General features: G+C 36.3%; 1 protein-coding gene across 6 annotated transcripts in view; it reads left to right on the top strand.

Moving 5' to 3' along the window:
* The window catches only part of fgf14 (fibroblast growth factor 14), a 216,248-nt gene that overhangs the window by 96,053 nt on the left and 99,417 nt on the right, over positions 1-20,778 (top strand). For 3 of the 6 annotated variants that reach the window (XM_073911835.1, XM_073911834.1, XM_073911833.1), the window contains one exon: positions 73-175. The exons of 2 other annotated variants lie outside the window; for them this stretch is intronic. The gene's annotated coding sequence lies outside the window, so the exon portion shown is untranslated. Of the gene's footprint in view, positions 1-57; positions 176-20,778 lie in introns of all 6 variants that reach the window. One more of the 6 variants, XM_073911836.1, reaches the window with a different exon arrangement.

Raw genomic sequence — 20,778 nt, 5'->3', positions numbered from 1 at the left:
GAGCAGTGCAAAACAACGATGTCTGCAAACCAAAGTTCATGTTTATGTCTTGAATAGTTTCTTGTACTGTAGCTCTTCAGCAGCAGCAGCAGCCTCTAGTCCAGTCTACTAACAGTGATGAGCCAGGCCCTGTAACGTTACCAAGCACCAAAGAGCCCAACACACGAATAAGCAGGTAGGATTATCATTGAGTGCATATAAGAATTTGAAAAAGTAATATTAATGAATATTACAACTGCTAAATGAAAAATGCCCTGATACAATTAATGAAATCAGATGATTCTCTACATTTATTAAATCTAACTTGATCAGTAAACTAAAGATAGGGAAAAAAGATGAAGCCATCATTAGAAAGTAATACTGTGGTTTAAGAAGTCTGGCAGATAACAGTGCAATACTGGACTGGATATCTGTTAACAATTTTGCACAGAATACATATTCAGATATTGCAGGATAGGACATTTTGCTGTTTTAAAGAATAGTGTTAAAGATATACCCTTTAATGTTCTCATATTTATGGAAAATAGTTTAAGTTTTAAAGCAGCTGTTTATTTGAATAAGACATGACAGTGTCATTAGAAAATTCAATATATAATTTTACATACATTATATTTGTATTTATTGAATATTTTTTTCTTTTCAAAGTTTGAATATTTATGAGCACTAATTCTTACAGAAAATGTGATAATGTTCAGATAAATATTTACTGTGAAGCAACACTTAGACTACTGTATTTGCACTGAATTGGAAATGTCATGAACTAAAGTGGGCCAGTCTAAGACTTGAGACCTGATGTTGTGCGTCACTCAAAGTCACTTATTTGCATAATTTACGGCAAAAAAATACGCAAAATAGAGGTCTGGTTAAGATACATTAAAGAAGATGAAGAAGAAAAGCAGCTTTAGTGACATGTTTTCACCATGTCTATTACCTGTTTCACACTGGATATGTAAGCAAAGCAGTATCAGTGCAGGAGGCTTGGAGATACAAACAGAACAGAAGCATCACATGCCTGTTGTGCTTTCAGTCAGACAGCATTTGTCACACACAGCTGAATTGTGAATTATGTCAATTATGTACCACAAGTATTGAAGTTTCATCTTTCATCACTCACCCTAAAACTGTCTATAATAATGACTTTGTTAACCTTTGTCTCCTGCATTCCATCAAGAAACCTTTAACAACAAGCAATATGACATTTGTGTGCTTGCCCTGCAGACTCTAATTGCACATATGTCTTACTACCTGTAGTAAACATGCACCCTGACTTGATTTAAAAGAGATGAAATACTGTAGGTAAACAAAGTTTTTTGGTGCACAAAAGTGTTCTTGGAGCTTTGTTGAACCACTAAAATCACTTGAATTGTTTTGAGAATGCTTTTGGTTCCTTTTCTGGATTTCGAATGTCTCAGGAACATTGCTGTCTATGGAGGATAAACTCTTGGATTTTATCTTTAACGTCTTAATTTGTTTTTCTGAATATGAATGAAGGTCTCAAGGGATTGGAACCAGTGTTAATTTTGTCAGCAAAAATGGCTTGGCACAAACAGAAACTTGACAGGTCTGCTGGGTCAGTTATAGTAAATAACAAAAATTAATGTTGCTTTGTTTTTATTCTTTTTAGTCTTGTCTGTTTTTGTCAACAATAATGCACACTGTTCATTGATTAGATGAGTGGATCAAAGTGCGCACATTCATAGTTTTCAATCATGTTATTGGCACAGAGGACCAGTCAAGTCTCTGTCAGTCTATAGGCCACTAACGTTTCCATCTTTATATTTATAGAATAAACACTGATTGGAATGACATGAGGGTGAGTAACACCATTTTGAAGTTTAGGCTAACTGTAAAAACAGAAGACCTCACTTTTATGATTTTGCTGAAAACTGGTCTTTTTCTTGTTAATTCAAGTGTATGTTAATTTGAAAAATTAAAATGCTCTGTGGCTTTAATTCTGTGTGACTGGTGCAACACAAACAGGCACATTTTTCTCTATATTTCTTATTAAGTGCATTCCAGGAGGGTCTTAGTTGCCCAGGACTTTCCCTTTTCCTGTTACATCTTATCTAAGATTATTATGAAAAATTCACAGCAATCTGAAGGATCCTGTAACATCCGTGCTATTCAACTGTTCGTTAATACTGTCATGGTCTGAATGGGATATTGATGCAAAACTGAGGCTATTGTTATCCACACTGAGCAGTTGAGACATTTCTAGAAAAGGTTCAAAGTGGTTTGACAATCATTACTGTAGCACACGGAGCCAGGTAACCAATCAAAGCACAATTCAAAAATCAGGAGAAGGGGCTTGATTGAAAATAGAGGAAAGTGATGTACTGTAATTCACCCAAAAACTGTAAGTTCTGTGATTTACTCGCCCATTATTTGTTTCAAACCTGTTTGAGTTTCTTTCTTCTGTCAAACACAAAAGAAGATATTTTGAATAACACTTGAAACCAGTAACCATTGATTTCCTTACCCAAGTAGCAAAGAATTCTGGCCCAGATTTGGCATAAAGCTGGCACAGCAGGCATTCATCCGGCATTGGCATACAGTATGTGGGCCAAACATGGCCTGGATTTAGCAGAGGTGGTATCATCTTTAAGATGGAGATTTGGGCCAAATGTAAAATGTAATATTTGGCCCAGATGTTAAAAATTGATTTATGGGGCACATAAGTTTGGCCTGTCTTGAGCCACATTTAAAATACACTAAAATTATGTTTAATTCAAGAAATCTACCAATCAGGTCACTTTGAAAAAAAACATGGCCATAGTGTGCCTTAAGCGCAACACTTCATGAGTTTATCAATTTCAATGCAGTTGTGACACACCAACCTTTCTGGCCCAGTTATGAGTTATTAACTTGGCTGAGACTTGACCCAGATATGATCCATGTTTGGCCCTTGTTTGGATGCCAGACTTGGTTCAGTCATGTACCATAATTCATTGCAGTATGTGGGCAAAGCAAAACCTGATTGTGTGGGCCAGAATTAGGCCAGAGAGATTTTGCTATGTGGTTAGTATTTGTTTTTCCTACTATGGTAGTCAACGGTTAAAGGTTTTCAGCTTTCTTCAAAATATCTTCAACCGAAGGAAGAAACTCATAAAGGTTAATAATGATAATGAGTAGGCTAAGTTTTTATTTTTGGGTTATCTATCCCTAAACACAGCCATATCACCCTGCAGCCCAAGACCAGTTACTCACTGAAGCTAAGCAGGGCTGAGCCTGGTCAGTACCTGGATAGTAGACCACATGGGAAAACTAGGTTGCTGTTTGAAGTAGTGTTAGAGAGGCCAGCAGAGGGCGCTCAACCTGTGGCCTGTGAGAGTCCTAATGCCGTAGTAAAAGTGAAGGGGGCACTAAACTGTCAGTGGGCGCCGTCTTTCGGATAAGACGTTAATCTGAGGTCCTGACTCTGTGGTCATTAAAAATCCAATGGCACTTCTTATAAAGAGTAGGGGTGTAACCCCGGTGTCCTGGCCAAAGTCACTCAATCGGGCCTTACCCATTATGGCCTCTTAATCACTGTCTCTTCACTCCACCAATCGCTGGTGTGTGGTGAGCAGTTGTCCTGTGGCTGCCGTCGCATCTTTAAAGTTGATGCTGCACACTGGTGGTGGTGTGGAGTGACTCCCCTCATGATTGTGAAGCGATTTGGTATCCGGTGTATGACCATACACAATGAATGCGCTATATAAATACACATTACATTACATAAACAGACCAATTGAATCAGATTGATGAAAGAGGTGATACTATAATGTAAAATATGTGACAAAATAGGGAATTTTTGTTAACCATGAAAACTACTACGACACAAAGCACACTACAAAATCAAGAATTCATAAAAGACCCTTTTAATTATCATCAAAGCTTAACTGGGCCATTTTCATAACATTGCCTTGCTCCAGGGACTTCACACACAACGGTCCCCATGATAATTGCTGCTGTATTCAAACCTCGTCCATCTTATAAGCCCAAAACGCACTTACTATGGACCACACTCGATCACTTCATGTTTCTATAGGATGAAGTAGATGGCCTCTAATTGGTGTCCTCAGTACATTTACACTAATTCATTTATCAGACCCTTTTACCCAAACAGACAAATGAGTTACTCAGAGGGCTAGTGTGTGTCACAAAAATGGAAATGAAGCCAACGATAGCTCTCATTACGTCTTTGTAATTTGTGTCATAGGGTTTTGCTTACAGTAGAATAGTCAAAAGGCAGCCTCTCCTTACGTCAGCGCAATCTTGTCTGTTCGATCGTGCTGAGAAAGGATCTTGATCTCGCATGAGCTGTTTGATTGTGCATAGCCTGTCCTGGGTGTGATGAATTATCATTGTCTGTGGTTTGATACAGACTGGAGCCGTGGTTCTGTTATTACCCGCACCAGTGTGTATAATAATGGTGTCCACGAGGACATGTTAAAGCAGACAACCTTTGATCAGCTATATGGTGTAAACCGCATCAGACTGATGGATCAATAACTGCTAGGTTCTGCTGCAAGTCTCATTTGCCATCAAACTTTCTATGGGGATTGAATACTTGCTGGTGAACATTCAAACTACGTTTATGTGCCTTTATGTAGTTTTATGAAGAAACATGTTGTAAAAGATGCAGGACATTACAGATTAAAAAAAGAGTTTGGTTTGTCAATGCAGTGAGCATTGAGTAAAAAAAAATCCTCATTGATAATGATAATAATAATTGTTGTTGTTATTCATTATTATTTTTTATATTACAGGTTAATGTTGAATTTATGATTAAAACTTTTTTTAGTAATTTAAATATAAGACAACAGAAACTTTTGTTTCATTATTATGAAAAAAAAACATAATGAAATCATTAAATTTCAAGAGGTTAGTGTAAATTACAGGTCATATTCACACCATGTAATAAACAAACAAAAAAAAAATACACAGATTTTACACCACCTTTCTTTTACTTTTTTATTTTTAAATGAAATTAATAAATGTTTTCAACAAAGATTAATTAAATTCATTTGTGCATAAAAGTAAAATCCATTGCAATGTTTGTAATGGAAGCTTTAAATACTTAACTAACAGCAGTTTTTGCCCTAATATGTCCTGAATACCAAAGATTATGTTTGTTATTAACCATCTCATTTATCAAACCATCTCATTAATCAAACTCAATCTGACTCATTTATCTTTCTTTTGACTTATTTTGTTTCTGGTCAGACCAGATTTTAGTGTTAATGGGCTCTATTTTAAATTTTTAGATGCAAGGTCCAAAGTGCAGGGTGCAAAAGCATTAAGGGCGTGTCAGAATCCACTTTTGCTATTTTAAGGACGGAAAAATCAAATTCTGCGCCGCATGATCTAACAGGGTTGAGCTTATTCTCTTAATGATTTATAGGTGTGTTTTGACAATCAGAGTCTCATCTCTTATTCCATTTAAGTGTTAGTTGCGTCGCACCATGCCGCATTTGCTATTTACATGGCAGACTTTGTAAGTAGAAAAACTGAACACTTTACTAGTGAGAAAGCAGTTAAACAGAGCATCTGCAGCGCAAGAATGAGAGAATGAGCCTCCTCATTCTTTACTTTCACTTTCACTCTCGTTCGTGAATAAGTTCGTGTTGTACGCACAGACATCCATTAGCCTACATAATTAACTTTGTTTCAAGATTTGTTTCAAAACTAAAAGTTCAGTTCTAATTTCCAGCAAACAAATAAATGAACAATCATAATGTTATATCCAAATACACATGCTATGCCCCATATGGTCCAAAACCTAACAGGTGGAAAAATCTAAGCTTGTTTTTAATAAAACAAATACAAATATGCTTATAATAAATAATCTACCACTAATAATAACATTGTACAATAGCAAACTGTCATGAATAGACTGAAAAAGCCTCCTGAGATGAAGAAGGCATGGAGAGGCAGTGGTTTTTATAATTATAGAAAATAATCATTTTTGTAATATTTTATTTCTTAAATTATTTTTCATTTGTAAAGATATTTCTGTATTGCTGTACATCTTTTGTGTATAAAGCAATGTGTAAGTGAGGCGCACAACTAACGCGCATTGCGCTGGACTTTAGACCTGATCTCAGCAGTCTATTGTAGTTCCTCAAAATAGAAACAAGCCAACAATGCGCCCTAACACACCTCTCATCTAAACCGAAACACCCATGAGTCCAAAAAGTGGCGCCAATGGATTTGGTATTTAAACAACATGGCAGAAAACGGGAAAAATTTGGTCTGAATAGCAACAAGTCATAGAAACACGTCTTGCGCCTTATTTCGCCGGGTGTATGATAGGGCCCAATGTGTTTTGGATTCAGCAAAAAAGGGCATCATTTACATTGATCATCAATTACAATCAGCATTTTAACCTCAGAAAACCTGTGGTAATACTTTTAGAATATAGCTAGTGCTTTGTTGTGATGGTTAATTACAGCAATTCATTCATTTGAAATACACCATAATAAATTGAATAAATTATTCTTACTTTTTGAAGGATTTAAAGCAGAGGTGTCAAAGCTGGTTCCTAGAGGGCCGCTGCTCTGCACAGTTTAGTCCAATCCTAATTTAACACACCTGATCAAATCAATTAGGTCCTTCAGGTTTGCTTGGCTGCGTCTGAAACTGCCTACTACTCAGTAGGTACTGCATTTGAATTTAAACGTACTGCTTGACCTTTACAAAAGTTCTAAATAGCAGTTTGAATGGAACTCGTGGGGCTTTATGGGATAGCGAGGCTTGCATGGAATGCACACTTCAGAATCTTGCCGAAAGTAGTAAGTCATCTGGGTACTTCTCGGATACTGATTTTCGAATTCTATAAATTCGGACATGCTGCTATGTTTGCATACTGTTTTTAGTGTACTATATAGGGTCACACTTTATTTTGATGGTCTGTTAGTTGAATTTAAGTTGCATTGAATCTACATGCCAACTAATTCTTATCAGATTATAAGTAGAGTGTTAGGGTTAGGGTTAAGGTTAGTGTAAGTTGACATGTACTTGCAAAGTTTCTTATACTCAGTTGAATGTCTGTTGAAGGAGCAGTATCAGCAGAAATTAAGCAGTCGACTAATACTCAAATGGACCATCAAAATAAAGTGTTACCCTATATAGTATGGAAGTATGTAATTTTGCATCCCATGAAACCTGTTGAAGGTGTGTTGAAGCAGGGTTGGAACTAAACTGTGCAGAGCTGCGGCCCTCCAGGAACTGGCTTTGACACCTGTGATTTAAAGGAACACTGCATTTTACAAGTCACCAACAGTTAGAATGAGATGCTAATGGTCTAATCCGATTCAATTATTTATGCTGAGCTAAGCTAAAAGTGCTCCCGCCAGACCCGGAAATTGTCTTAATGAATTTAATAGTAAAACTCAACTGTTTAACTCAAGGGGACTTGTAAAGTGACTGACTTATAAAATTTCCCTGAAATGTGGAATGTTCCTTTAAGACTATAATGAAATAACTGTTCAGCTCAGTTTCATCTACATTTACTGTATATGTGGCTAAACAAATAAAACATTAAATAACTTGGAGGCTAACCTAACTAATAAGTAATTTGTCATTTAATTTAACAAACAATCGGAAGAGAAATGATAATTAATGATAATATTTTTGTTTTTAAGAATGTTTCAGGAATCCGGCCCAATACAAAGAGTGAGAGATTGAACCAAGAGATGTCTTCTAAGTGTTGATAACAACAGACTAATATTTAGATAGCTTTGGGTAGAATCTGCGCTTCTTGACAGCTTTCAGTTGCTTAGCCCTACTGTAACACTTTGGTTACTTTAATTGAATGTGCATTTTAAGACACGCACACACACAGATTGATCCATCCACTCTCTTATATCACTCTCCAGCTTATTTAGATCCTTATTGGCAGAATCCATCAGTGGATCTGACGCACTCATTCATTTAACTGTGTAAACTGTGCCAGAATGCTAAAAGTACAGAAACGGGGAGGTTTCCGGACAGATGCTTTTGTACAGTCGGCGATAATGCTACACCCCAATACAGGCGCACAGGAAAAAGGTGGTGGACAGATGGCTTTCTTGATTGCATTTTCTTTTGATCTATTACAACATTGCAGGAATCTTTAGGGTATTTAATCATCTGATGGTGGTTTGGTGCAATCCGTCCTGATTGAGTAATGCTAGCAGAAATATAGCAGCTAGATAGTCCCCAGTGGCTGTTTCCGGGCGTTTATTCAAAGGAGGTCAAGCCCACAGGACACATGCTTTTATATTATGGCGGTCTGAGTGGTGTGGAGGTTTAAAGGGCCTCGATCGTCCTAGAGCCATATTGCCTCTGCCTGACTGATCTGGTCATGATAAGATTAATCTTTAATGAGTAAAATCTCACAGGAGATGTTTTCTCTGTGACTGCAGCTCTGCGAAAAAAAAACAATTTCTGAACAAAAGCAGCATTTACATGAGTTTCTAAAAGAGGGGAAACTATAGATTGCTTACTAATTAGAAGACAAAATAATGTCAAATTTGTATTTTCTTTTGTTAGCTGTTGTATTGCTCTTCAGTGTTTGAACTTTCAGCTGTGAAAATTAAACCACATTTAACTGAATTAAACTGGGTTCAACTCTGAAAATTGGACTGACACATTTTCAATTTACTAGAACTTCTATGTTAATCTGCTTTGACACAATCTACATTTGAAATATTACAAACTTTTTAAATCTCTGGTCATTTAACACAATAGCATTATAAATGTGTACATTTATTTATGTAACCATATTGATAATTGTAAAAATGCATCATCACAGTCAGAAAAAAAGGGTCCAATCAATGTGTTGTACTATTAATAATGATAAAACTATAAAAAAAAATAACAACACATTTTATTTTTAATGCATTTTTCTTAAAATAAAGGGCACTATAAATAAAATGTGTTGTTATGAATGAGCTTAAAGCCTATTGTCAATCTGGTAACTCTATATCTATAACAAAAACAGCCACAGTGTGTTCAGAGGAGAAAATTACAAACTTCTGAAAGGTATAATAAATGATTTGATGGGTGTTTTGAGCAGAAAGTTTACAGACACACTCTGTACACAAGAAACATATCTTAAATCTTGACAAAGGGGTAAAATAGGTGCCCTTTAATCAATTTGTGTTGTAACAACATAAAGGAATTGTGTGGAACCCAGCAGTGTATATTTATTTATTTAACCATATTTATAATTGTAAAAATGCATCATCACAGTCAAAAAAGGGTCCAATTAATGTGTTGTCCTATTTATAATGATAAAACTATAAAAAAAAAATAACAACACATTTTATTTATAATGCATTTTTTTTAAATAAAGCACATTATAAATAAAATGTGTTGTTATTGATGAGCTTGAAGCCTATTGTCAATCTGGCAACCCACATGAACATCAAAATCTGAGTAGGAAAGCCTCTAAACTAAGGACTAAAAACAACTCTTTACATTCAAATTTTTTTTTGCTGCTTGTTAAAACTACTTTTAAAATTAAGTTGTAAAAAATGAGTAAAAATGAAACAAAACAATTCTTAAAGGTCCAATGAAATTGAAATTAAAAGTTTTTTAGATGTTAGTATCAATATTAATAGTTTTGAAGATATCTATAAGCTAGTGTGCTACAAAACAGTGACAAAATTAGCGTTTAGAAGATATAAAACTGACATAAACATGTAAAACTTGCAGTTTGTCACGCTTAAATGGATGAACAGTTTTATTCACGTCAACCCATACTACAGTTTCTCATCACATCATAACCAATTAAATGCTCTCTAGTATCTGATATACCCCACCACCCTTCTCGTTTCCTTCTCATTCTATGCACTTGAGCTCAACCTCTCACAGAGCAGAGCGGCGATAAAACGAAACACTATTGGTTGTTTTTTTAAAAGGGAAGGAGCTATGTCCCACCCTTTCTTCGTGTTCTGGTTGAAATTACAACAAACATCAAATAAAAATGCACATTTCAAAGCACATCACGCTACCTTTTTGGGACAACTTAATCGATTTATGTTCAATCAACTTAAGATTAAGTTTACTTAAAGGGCACCTATGATGAACTCACCTTTTGTTAGCTGGTTGGACAGAACTGTGTGTAGGTATAGTGTGTCCACAGTCATATTGGGTGAAAAAAGACATTAAGTCTCTTTTTTAAATTTCTTGACGTTAAAAAAGGATCCAAATCCCTTCCATTTTGAGGCCTGCAGCAACGAGATGTACGAGTGCGGTTTCCTGACCACCAAATTTATTAACAGCCGCTTATTAAAATGTTTCCTTAGTAATGTGTATAATCATATCAAAAAGACAAGAAATGCTCAAAGCAACTAAAAAATCTGTTGAGCTCACTGTGATCATCAATCTTCATCAAATGTGATCAAGAATGAGTTTTACAAGTTTAAAACATTTTTGAAACAGTGCAGGTTTGTAATGAATTACAGCGATTTTACCATCTTCAGCACCACAGTCGCATGTCAGTACATTTTTAAAAAAAAAGATGCTTCAATCCCGGTTTGTGGATGTTAAATCAGGTTTATTTTGTATATTAACATAACAGATCCATACATTATTACTGTACCCATACACCATTCATTATTATCCATACAGCAGTCGATATTAACGTGTATCCTGTCACATTTTTGTGCAAAAACAGTGCAAAGTTATGTGTGTGTGTGTCTGTGTGAACTGTGTAACGACATTGTGTGTGACTCATTGTTGCAGAAAGGCTTGAAGTAACTCCACAACAAATACATCAAATAATCATTGGAAAAGTTCATACTGTAGTATTTCTCACAAACATTATTTGAGATCTGCTACCTTCATTTGTGTCACTCTTATGTCTATCTGACACAGCCAAGACTGAGCTTGAGGGACACTCTGATAGCCAAGTAGGAACGGTGGGCAGGGAGAGCTAGCAATAAATGCACAGACAACAGAAATGGCTACATCGTGTTTAGAGCAGAAAATACCAACATTCTGAAAGGTATAATAAATAGTCTAAAGGGGTAAAATAGGTGCCCTTCAATCAATTTGTGTTATGACAACATAAAGAAATTGTGTGAAACTTGGCATGTTTTACAGTGTTTGATATTTTGAATTTGGACTTCAGTACACAGTACAATGCATTCATCACTTTTAAACAACCAATAAATAGGTCAACATCTAATTGACAAGATAATTGACTTAAGTTTTGTAAAAAAATTTAAATAAAGTTTCATTGTTTGTTTCTTTGTAATTGTAAAAATTTACTAGCAATCTTTGAGTGAAAATTATTTCTAGATGTAAAACTCAACACAAAGGCCTCCCACCAAAGAGAAATGAATTCAAACCGTCCCCCTATCCCTTTTACTTTTTTACTCTGCTTGGCAGCTTTCTGCATGAGTGAGTGTTAAATTGACTGTGTTAGTATTTTTTAGTCAACCTTTTAGAATGGCTTTGATCACACATAGTAGATAAAGCTGGTCATAAATAGCAGGGTTCTAGGAATAGCAGCCTGAAGTTTACAGCATTTGACCTTTACTAATGCATTATGGGTAAACTGAGCGAATGCTAGCAGGCATCTAGAGTACAGACGCCCCACTGGAGGCTGGCATTACTGTGAAGATTGCATGTGAGCACTGTGCCTGCATACGTGTGTTTGAGCTTGTTGACGCAGTATGGATGCACCTGTGGAGTGATATGGTCATAAACTGTGTCTTTAGGGAGCTTGCAGGCTGTTACCTAACAACGGTGGTGTCCCACTGCATCCAGACTTTCACCTTTATCTTTGAAAAGGACGAGAGAGATAGAAAGAAGAGAGAGAGAGAGAGTGGGCGGAGGAGAGTCAGGCAGGGGAACGTGTTGAGAATAAGTAAACTGGGGATTCCCAGATCTGTTGGCGTCTGTCGCTCACACTCAGACTTCTGTCTGATCGCTCTAGAACTGCTGGAGACATGAGAGACGCTTTCAGACAAACTCTCCTCAACAGTAAATCAAACAGATTTTTTGATTTGGTGTTTTGGTTTTAGCTTGCTTGTAGATGTTAAAGTAAAAAATATATAAAAGACCACTTGAAAATGTTTTGAATAAAATGTTTCTAGTTTTGTGTTTGAGTAAAATATCATTTTAGTTTTATTCTGTAAACTACTGATGATGTTTCATTCAATGTTTCAGAGCAATTTCTTGCATAAAATGACAATTGGTCAGAATAAAGTTTAGACATGTTTATATTCATTTTTAGACAACATGATATCATTTTTTTTACTACAGAAATCAATATTTGGTAAAATATATATAACCTTTATATTATTTTTTCATGCAAACTCATTCTTTTGTACATACTATTTATTTAATTTTAGATTGTGTACATCATATTTGCATTTGCATGTATGCTTACACTGCCTCTGGCATGTGTACCTGGCATGGTATGTAGCTAATAATATGCCAAAACAATCAGAATTTGAATTGTAATAATTAGAATTATTAACAATTGTAATTGAAAAAAGCTTAATATTATATGCCATGGGGGTGACACAGTGGGTAGAGATGTAACCTAACAGCAAGAAGGTCTCTGGTTCAAGCGTCGGCTGGGTCAGTTGGTATTTCTGTGTGGACTTGCATGTTCTCCCTATGTTTGAGTGGGTTTGGGTTTCTTCCGGGTGATCCGGTTTCCCCCACAGTCCAAAGACATATGCTATAGGTGAATTGGGAAGGCTAAATGGTCTGTAGTGTATGTGTGTGGATGAGTGTATGGGTGATTACCATGATGTGTTGTGGCTGGAAGGGCATCCGCTGCATAAAACATATGCTGGATAAGTTGGTGGTTCATTTTGCTGTGGCGACCCCTGATTAATAAGGGGACTAAGCCAAAAATAAAATTAATCAATATTATTGATTATTAAAAACATGTTGAGAGCATGCATACCTGTAGTCCTCTTGTTTTTGTATGTTGTTGTTCATTAAAAAGAATGTGTATAACAGCGTGTCTACATCAGAGCTGAGTGGCATGATGTACTGTACCTAACAACTATAGAACTTATTAAAATTATTAACTTTGACTATTCATGAACAAAATCTCTCATCTCTGACAATTAACTGAAGCCTGGTTTGTTTTCTTAAAACCCCATATAAATCCAGTGATGCGTTCTCCAAGGATTGGCTTTGAGAACATTTGTTTGTCCAGTTTTAGGCAGCTTTTAGTTACTGTAAAGTGAACAACAACAGTTTTTACATTAGTGTCCAGTGTTTAATTGATGTGAGGTTTATTTCTTTTGCGTCCAAATAACACTGAAACACTATTTTGGCAGCCAATTCGAGTGTTATTACTCGATTGAATGGACGTTATCAGTGGTTATTAGCTGATAGATATGAGCCAGTAAGGGCCTTCTTTGCCTACCAATAGGCTCAGAAGGCTGTTATCATTCGTAGGCATGGGACGATAACCATTTTTAAGGTATACCGTGGTTTGGAAAAGTCAAGGTTTTAAAACCGCTAGCATTTTCTGCTATACCGTTCTCGTATGTAAGTTTTTTTTTTTTTTTTTTTTTTTTGGTCTTTTAATTTTTTTTTACCTGTTTTGTTTTAAGTTTTTTAGGACAACAGTATCTCCAGCAAAAAGAGATCCAAAGATGCTGTTTTAAATTAAATAAAGAAATCTGTGTTTTTGAAACTAATGAAAAGACCAGAAGTCTATGATTCATTGTAATTATTTAAGCTGACATGTTTACTGCTCCAAAGTATTTTAAAAGCCTCTCAAAATAAAATATAAATTGTCTTCAAAGGGAAAAAAGTTTTTGTTTTTTACCCAGAAAAACTTTAAAAATAACATATTTTATAGCAGTGGTAACAATATCATAAAACCGTGACACTGATATTTTTTATCATACCGTCAGATTCTTATATCGGCTCATGCCTAATCAACCATCCACATGATTAATCAGCTATAGATCACATACAGTTGTGGCTAAAAGTTATTGAGAAATTGTTTTTTTATTAACGTCTACCCCTACTCTAACCCTACTCTAAGCTGATTAACCATTGTGATGGATGATAACCTATTAGTAGGTGCAGAAGACCTCTGCTAGCCCATATCTATCAGCTAATTTCCACTTATAACGCGTAACAAGTGATTTTGAGTAGAGATTCTACTCTACTATTTTAGTATGATATTTTGTCTTTTTGTAACAAATACAGTTAAAGACAAAATGTGAGATTTTTAACTCACAAGTAATGTTTAACAGAGCAAGAAAATTTTCACCGTACTCCTGTCATATTTTTTTATTCTGGAGAAGTCTTATTTCTTTTACTTTAGCTGGAATAAATGTGGTTTTAGATTTTCTAAAGCCATTTTAAGGTCAATATTACTAGCCCTCCTTTAGAAATTATTCATTTTGATTGGCTATAAAACAAACCATTGTTTTCCAACGACTTGCTTGGTTTACCTAATTAACCATGTCAAGCCTTTAAATTGCTCTTTAAATAGCTGAATGCTAGTACAGTATCTTATTAATTAACTACAAAAACATTATTTACTCTCATCATGGCAATGACAAACGAAATGAGATATTAAAAACGAGTTAATAAACTACTGTATTATGTTTAAGAGTATATTGAATCTTCTCTCAGTTGTGAATTATTTGAAAAAGAAGAGACATTTCACAGGATGGCTGATCATTTTGACTTCAACTGTATGTTAGTGAACAGTTCGTTATCGGGTGCTCTGGCTCTACGACTGACCTCTGCAATTGGCTGCTCTAATTTTCCCCCCTTCCATTTACAGACATTCTCAACTATTTTACCCTGTTAAAGCGTTCTCTGCCTTGCTGTCAATCCTACAATCCCACACAAGCCTGAAACACCCGCTCACTACGCACCACTGGACTCGTATAGTTAGGGGCTTGTTCAAATTCCTAACCCCATGTATGAGCAGCAAAAATGGGGATGCTAAAAAAAGACAAAGCAACCATTATGGCATCCTATTGGGTAAATTTATGTGATAAAGACAGCTTCTCTGTCTTGCCATCCCTGGAACAAAGCCTCATATAGACTATCAGGCGTCTAGAGATTTATAGAGCATTTTAAAAAATGATTTGTGAAGAAAGAGACGTCTGAATAAAAGCATCGGATGACAGCTGATGGGTTCTTGCTGTAAATCAGGGCATCATGTAGCTGTAGCTAAAGAACAGTGCCAAATGGATTTTTACCCAAGATAGATGATTGGAAGCAATCTCATTTAAACCTGTCAATAAGACTTGCTTTCGCTGGAATTGACCACATGTCAAAGAGACCTAGACAGAGAAGGCAGGGAAAGAAAGGGAGAGGACAAAACCCGCCTCCTCCCCCTCCTCTAGCTTGTAGCTAAATATAGCAAGTGCTAAAGGTTACATACCTAGTGAAGTAGACAACACGAGCGGCACTACATTTGTCTTTCTTTTGTTTCTTTCTTTTTATTTCTGCCTGTCTCCTGCGAAATGGATGTATCCTGTCATGCTCCATTACCACTCTTTTTCCATCCTGAAAGATGTCCTCCAATCTCTAAATTGAACTTTTAAGGTGTCTACTCTTGTCATTATATTAACCCTGTGGCTTGTGTCTTTTCTGGAAAGAGAATAGGTTCATGGAGTACAGATAATTTAGCTCTGTTACAAAAACCTAGTGAGCTGCCTTGCAAGAAACCATCTATGTAAATTATTCAAAACATTCTACTTGGGTAGTGACTTCATATTCCACACAGTCTTACCTGACTGCTTTCATGTTTGTTATTGGTGTTATAAAGCATTATTAAAATACATTCTAATATCTTGACTTTCACTCAGTATTCCAGCATTATGTCAACAAGTTTTATGAGTAATTTGGAGGGCGAAATCCAGCTACTTTATTTGGAATCTATGCAATTTTGGAAAGATTTCTCCATGCACATTTTTTACAACAGGCTTAAATTTGACACATGGATTCACCACAGATTTGTAATTTTGCTTGTCTTTGAAGGTGATTTTGTGTTCTCTCCACCTAATCTGCTGAAATAAAGCTGGTAAATTGCTGAGTAGGGATGCACCGAAGTGCAAATTCCTGTCTAAAAACTAAATTTTTGCATGAACTTGGGAGAAAATTTTAATCAAAAGTGTTATTATTATAATATTATTATTATTATTATTATTATTATTATTATTATTATTATTATTATTATTATTATTATTATTATTATTATAGTTTATAATTGTATTAAATAATGTTAAATAATTTTGCCATTAAATAATGTAGTCGGCGGCACGGTGCCTCAGTGGTTAGCACTTTTGCTTCATAGCAAGAAGATCACTGGTTTGAGTCTTGGCTGGGCCAGTTTCCATTTTTGTGTGGAGTTTGCATGTTCTCCCTGTGTTGGTGTGGGTTTCCTCTGGTTGCTCTGGTTTCCCCCACAGTCCAAAGACATAAGCTAAAGGTAAATTGGATAAACTAAACTGGGTTGCAGTTGGAAGGGCATCCGCTGTGTACAACATATGCTGAAATAGTTGCCAGTTCATTCCACTGTAGCAACCCTTGCTAAATAAGGAACTAAGCCAAAGGAAAATGAATGAATGAATAATATAGTCGAGAGGTGTCGTTTTACCAGCATTGACAGCACTATTGCAAGCAGCAGGAGCAAATATACAGTATACCATGTAGAAATGTCCTTTTTGGGGTGTATTTTGAGTGTATTTTGAGTGGATGAGCGGAATATCCGAAGAGCAGAATATTGAACTTTTTTTAACTTTAATAGCAGCTCGAGTGCAAGTTGACAGTGAGTCTAAGTTGTTACGTAGCTCAAGCCATTGAAATGAATGGGTTTCATAGCTCTGCAAAAGTGAAGCTAGTGCTGAACACTGCTGGGTAGTGAGCCGCATAACTTTTTGGTCATATTTTTGCCCTTTTCCTTTTAGCCCTTTCAGTGTTATTTTTAGACATTCCTATTGCAGAGGTTATACAAACATATCCATGTCACTATGGTAAGATAATGTATTAGCTGCCGCTTTCTCACTGCTGTTATTGTTGTGTTTATTGGTGAGAAAAAAATGTAGCACAAATTTACACTATTTACACATATTATATAAACATCATATGGACAAATCACATTCAGTTTCTTTGCAAAAGTAAGTGTAACAGAAGAGGTGCTTCAGTGACAGACACATGAAGTCACTGTCTTTAGCCTCCTCATTAAAGCAACCACATCTGATGCAAAGAACTGCTGGTTTGATCCCATCTTGAAGCAAGTGGGTGAGATTCTCGGGTAACCTGTCAATCTTACGAGCCTTAGGGTTGCACTCACACTATACTATCCGAACCGTGCCCAGGCCCGTTTCCCTGATCGTTTGAGAAGTGTGAGTGCTCTGAATTGGGCTCAGGCACGGTTCAGTTGGCTGGCCCTGGCCCTAAATTGCAGTCTGCAGTTCACTAATAGGCCACTGGTATCACTAATAACAAGAGTTTTCCTAATATATAACCCCTTCAAATTTCATTCTGGCACTGGAATAAAACCCTTGTGATTTTAATTTTTGTGCAAACTATTAATTTCAACTTCAAAAGAATCTCTAATCAGTGAAAGAGTGCAGTCAAAAGTGCTTTGTGCGGTGCTGACCTTGTCAGTGTTGGGATGATCAGCGAACACGTGCGTGAGAAGAAGATAAATTCATAAACCCATTAACTACATAATTGAAAGGCGGATTAAACATGCAGCGGATATAGTCGGATCAATTAAAAATGCTGATGTTTTTAATGAATGACATGTTTAACAGATAGTTCTCTTTGTATTCTCACCTTGCATTGGAATCAAACCGTCCTTCTCACCTTCATTTCACTTTTCATCCTCTTATAGTCTGTTTCAAAGTGTTGCGTAGTATGTATGTTGTAGTAATTGAGATGCACACATACTCTACAGCAGACACACAAATGCTCACTTGCACTCCTATTGGACCACATTTGGCTTTGGGATGTAATCCATGCTGTGGGGTTCAGAGCAGTGAGTACCCACGGAGAGCTGTCTCTGTTACGTAACTTTTGGAAGAGGAATAATACACTCCCTAATGACATGCACTAAAAAGATCTTCTAGCTGATGATGTCATAGTAGGTTGAGGAAAGGACAATAGATCAATCTGCATTTTGCCGCACACAGCTCTGTCGGCCAGGAGGACACAGAGCCATTACCTAATGGTTCCGAATGTGAGAAATGGCGCCTGCAGCAGTTCACAGGAAGCATGTCATCCAGCTCCGTAGCAGATGTTTTCTGTTCCTAAAAAGTGCCAGGAGTGTGTTGCATTTGATGCCACATCCTTTGCATTAATACCTGACTTCTCTTTTGTTTGTTTGCAAAGAGCGTGTGTATTTAGATTGCATGTGAATGTCTTTCACGGGTCCATGCTGTGTTTTATGTGCTACGGTTAAATCAGTGAGGAACTGTTTGCAGTCTCTGCAGTGATTTTTTTTTTTTTTTCTCTCTCTCTCTTTCGGATCTTGAAATAGCCCTATCTGACCACTTGAGGGCATCTTTGCTGTCTTAACCCATGTACATAAAAGCCTGACTGGAGATATTTATTGCTATCTGCCTTATCATGCATTTTTATTCATATATTCATTCAAATAAGGTATTTACAATACATTTGATCGAATGATACTTAAGACTCATAAATGACTGAACTACATATAAGACAAATTTTCTTGCCAAACTAGAGGATCTCCTCAGTTTACAACACATCAGGCTGCTAAAGATTGTGTTTTTTGTATGGCAGGTTGAGTGTTGAACTAAAAGGCTGAAAGAGACTTTGGATTGTGACGTAATAGATGATGGCTGTCACGAGGGATTGTTTAGCCACATTTTGCAGTTTGTGTCTGATTTCTCACTGATATCACTGAGCTGGGCTCATCTGTGCTCTTGACCTCCCTCTTGTGGATTTATAACAGCATAGCATTAAACAAACATTCATCAATACCCCTGATAACAAACATCTCCAAGCACTTACTGTTCTCATTTGAGTTCTGTTGTTTATAGTACTGTTTATTTCCCTCCCTCCTGTTCAGAGAAGGGTTTTTTAGATAGATAAAATGCATTGTAGTTTCAGTATTTCACACAAATTTGAGTGTATGCCTTTTCTAGATGAACCACAATAAATGAACTAGCTGCAATTTGCAATTTTGTTTATATCTGCATGCAGGATGAACAGTATGAGAGGTTATTAAGCCAAAAATCAGATATACTCTTATAATTACTGTAATTGCTTGTGAATTACTCTTCTTTCTGCATTTACAGCTGCTTTATTTACACTATTGTGCCCATCTGGCAAGGGCGTAGAGGTGGCATGGACAGAAGGGATGTGTCGCCACCTATATCCACCAATTACTAAAATGTCCCCACCAATAATTAAAATCACTTTCGATATAAATTAATCCTCTATCAACCCTTAGTAACCTGAATATGACAAAAAGGTTAAATTATGTTCCCTTCTTGGGTCCTTTCTCCCCCAAAAACATACTGTAAGCACAGTGTGATTGGCTGGGCCTTTTATGTGATTGGCTGGGCCTAGTTATGTTTGGATGTGAGAAGCACCAAAACACAGACATTTTCCAGCCGTCATTCACTGTGCAAAACATAAACATAAGGAGCTACTTTTCAAACTCACATAAAGTCAAGTGCACTAATAATCCACCATAGTAATATTAACCAAGGCTATGCAATTAATATAAATTCAGTTTAAATTTTGGCCTAAATGATTGTGAAAATCTATAATGTAAAATGGATATTTTGTGTCACGTGCCTCTCTACATTTCTCTACATTCATACCTCCTTGAAGTCTGATTGCACTAAAATCATTTAAATTGACTTTTGCAGCATGGCACATGCTTTATTAATTGTTTTTTTTTGTATAGTTAAGTGCGTATAGCCTCGCTCATACTTTATTTTGATGGTCAGTTTGTTGAATCTAAATTACATTGCATCTACATGCCAACTAATTCTCATTAAATTATAAGTAGACTGTTAGGTTGGGGTTAGGGTTAGTGTAAGTTGACATGTACTTGCAAAGTTGCAAAGTCTTAAAGTCGGTTAAATGTCTGTTGAAGGAGCAGTATCAACAGATATTGAGCAGAGAGTCTACTAATACTCAAATTGACCATCAAAATAAAGTGTTACCCAAGCCTTTATTTATTTTTTTAAAAGCACGAAAAAGAATTTTTGCTGTTTTATGCATGCGCTCTGTATGTGTTATGTGATGTGGTGCTGACAATGGAGGTGCAGATCCAAATGCTGATTTATTGACAAGAATGGTCAGGCAAGCAATGATCAACACAGGGGCAAACAGATGTATACAGAAAATCCAGAGTTGTGGTCGGTAAACAGGCAGACAATAAAACAAAGTGAGGGTCAAACACGGCAAGACAAAGCAAAGAAAAACATTGTAATGTTCACAGTAAAGTCAACAAGACTCAGCCCTGAAGTATGTGTGCTGTTTATAAAGTCCATCTAATCAGTTCATGAGCAGCTGTGTGTGTGGATGTGTAATCAACCGAATGAGCAATGTGTGTGTGAGCGGTGCATGACTAAATATGTTGTTCTTTAAAGTGGTAGATTTGTAGTTCTTCATCGATCTGCACAGGCTGGATCACTGGTGACCATGACAGTATCTCCCGACCAATGTCAAGAGCAAATCTACACCCTTAATGTCTGGTTTTCCAGTATCATGGCCTATGAGTTTGCAAAGTTAAATATATTCACCACACAACAAGAGACTATAGAGGTGCAATAATGAATTGTATACTTATTGGCATATTTTATCTACACC

This window comes from Danio rerio, chromosome 9, assembly GCF_049306965.1.
Source record: "Danio rerio strain Tuebingen ecotype United States chromosome 9, GRCz12tu, whole genome shotgun sequence".
NCBI lineage: Eukaryota > Metazoa > Chordata > Actinopteri > Cypriniformes > Danionidae > Danio > Danio rerio.
The sequence above is the reverse complement of the archived record's forward strand: the minus strand, read 5'-3'. Positions and strand labels throughout refer to the sequence as shown.